Source organism: Miscanthus floridulus, chromosome 12, assembly GCF_019320115.1.
Source record: "Miscanthus floridulus cultivar M001 chromosome 12, ASM1932011v1, whole genome shotgun sequence".
NCBI classification, from domain to species: domain Eukaryota; kingdom Viridiplantae; phylum Streptophyta; class Magnoliopsida; order Poales; family Poaceae; genus Miscanthus; species Miscanthus floridulus.
In genome coordinates, this window is record NC_089591.1 from 37,030,042 (window position 1) to 37,033,065 (window position 3,024).

The following is a 3,024-nucleotide window of genomic DNA, read 5'->3' on the forward strand; positions in this document are numbered from 1 at the left end:
CATGATAGTTGTTCATTGTGATGACAATAAGAAGTAAATGTGTGGCCCTTGGGCAGGGCAGTTTCATTATGTGTTTTGTATTATATTATAATGCCACTCCACTATTTTGTTTTGTAATAAATATCGAACCTAGTTGTGAGGTTTGAAATTACTATTTTGTAAATTATGTTATTGTAAGACTTCCGCTGTTTTTACTCTGGTATTGATGTTTGAATAAATGTTGTAATATTGCAATGACTCTGTAACGTGATCCTGCTCAGAAATCGTGGATGATTCGGGGTTCCCCGAGGACACCCGATAGTCTTTTTAAGTTAATGGAAACATATGCATAAATGTCAAAGGTCGTCGGACAATGACAGGTACATGTGGGCCCTATAACTTAGGAGGTTCTGCCACAGAATGGTATCAGAGCATTCATTACAAGGTTTTTGGTTGTATTGTTTTACAAAAACTTCAAAATAATTTGGGATGACTAAATCTAACTTGATAATTTGGTCCAAATTGCTTCTGACTTATCTTATTTCTTTCTTGCCATTCCGTATTTGATTAAAAGGTTTTGTGTGGTGGAGTAGTAATTTTACTATGCCCTATATAAAAATAAATGTTGTTTATGTGTATTATAAACTTTGATGTTTTTGTTCGTAAGAAAGATTCATGCATCATTATTAATTCACTTGTTACTTCCTTCACCTCTTAGTCTGGAATTGAGTAGTGAGATTGGTTTGAGTAATGTAATCCATCATAGCTGCTCTTTAGGCTTTGATCAAATGGTCTTACTTGGATTAAATTGGTTTCCTACAGTATGGCTCGTGCCAAGATGATGCCCCGTAAGTCCACTGGACCCAAAGGAGTTCCTCATCACCAACTTGCCCCTAGGAATGACGGTGCTAGCAGTAGTAGCTCTAGGCCTGATCCCCAAGCAGAGATACAGAGGATTTCTGCAGAGTTAGCACAAGCTACTAGAGATAGGGCTCTAGATGCTATACAGGTAGGAGAATTATAGGATCAAATGAGGCGTCTCACTACCGCACACAGGAACTATGAAAGCATGTTAGTTCATATAGTGGAGGGATGAAATGAGGCTTGGCATAGGGAAAATGTAGCTAGAGCTAGAACTCATGAGCTAGAATTCTATGTAGAAGATTTAGAAGAACATAATACTTATCTGCATGAGGAAGTTCATAGGCTTAGTAATCTACTAAATCCCAGTCATGAGCCCCAAGCTGATGCCATGGACCCCGATGTCATCCTTGCCGATGATAATGAATCGGAAGAGGAAGAAGAAGAAGATCCTAAAGAATTAGTAATGATCGATGAAAGTGATGATGAAGGCGGTAATAATTCCGGAATGGATACCAAGCCTAAAGTTTGAAGTAATCACAAAAAAGAGTAGAGTTGTATAATAGTTAGTTATAGTTAAGCTAGGTATCTTTGTTTTAGTACTTACAGGTTCTGGTGTTTATATTAGTAAACCCTATGTAATGTGTCTAGAGTAAGCTTTTGTGCAATTTAATAAAGGCTTGTGAATAAAGTTTGGTTTGTTATGAGCAGATGCGTCGTACGCGGGGTTCGTATGTTCCTAGAACTTCACAAGATGAGGATGGTATTCCAGATCCGCCACCAGTTCCAACAAATCTAGATGATGCTATAACCGCACTTGTCAATGTGATGGCTGAAAATTCCTATTTACTTCATGAGATCGCTCTAAGTAATCAGAATCAGATGCAAGGAAACCGTGGTCGTCACCATAACAGACAGGAGGCTACATATGTTGATTTTATAGACATAAGACCACCAGTGTTCACCAAGGTAGATGAACCATTGGAGGCTAATGACTGGCTTCGAACCATGGAGCAAAAATTTGACCTTATTCCATGCATAGAATATCAGAAACCTGCGTTTGCCGCCCAGCAACTTAGAGGTGCAGCAAGTGCTTGGTGGGCAAACTTAGTGGCTATGCAACCAGCTAGCATTCCAATAACTTGGGCTGAGTTCCGTACTACCTTCAGAGCCCATTATATCCCTGAAGGAGTGATGGCAATGAAGTTAGATGAATTCCTTGCTTTGAAGCAAGGAGATCAAACCGTGATGCAGTATGTGGGAAGATTTAATCACCTATCACAAGATGCATCAGAACATGTCAATACTGATGCCAAGAAGAAGAGGTGGTTTATGAGAGGTTTGAATACCAAGCTGCAAACAATGATGACAACTTGCACCAATGTCACTTACCATGAGGCCGTAAATATTACAATTGCTTCAGATTCAAAGTATCGGCAGCATAAGGAGCTCAAAAAGAAAAAGAGTATGTCGTCTGGATCTTTTGGGGGAAATCAGAAGAGCCAGAGGGTGATTTATCATCCAGTACATCATAATCGTCCTCCTTACCGTCCGCCACAGTCTCAAGCCAGGCAACAGTCAAATGTCCATCCTGCTATAACCTATCTGAACTCACAGTCAACCAATGCTCCTGGTGGCAATGCTCCAACGTCCTAGGGTCACAACTATCCATGTTACAATTATGGAAGGACTGGTCATTTCTCCAGGGAATGTCCATATCCTAGGCAGGTTAATCAAAATTATCAGAAGGCCCCTGCCAATCAACAACAAGGTCAGGCACTAAACAAGAACCCCAATCAGAATGCTCAGAAGGGCAAAGATGAGAGGAAGACAGGACGGGTGTTCTATATTCAAGCTGGAGAAATTCTAGAAGGGGAGCTAGTGATGATGGATATGTTTCCTATTGCCAATCATCCTGCAGTTATACTTTTTGATTCTAGCGCATCGCATTCATTCATCAATAGAATATTTGTTGTGAAGTATGAAATTTCAATTAGGGCAATAAAGGAAAGTTTCTTTATACAGTCGCCCAGGGGATGTCTATGTACTAAGAAAATGGTATACCAGGTACCCGTAAACCTGGGTGGGCATATTTTTCCCACTACCATGATTATCCTTAAGGATCAGGATATAGATGTAATCTTGGGAATGAATTGGATGTATCAGCATAAGGCTGTTATAGAT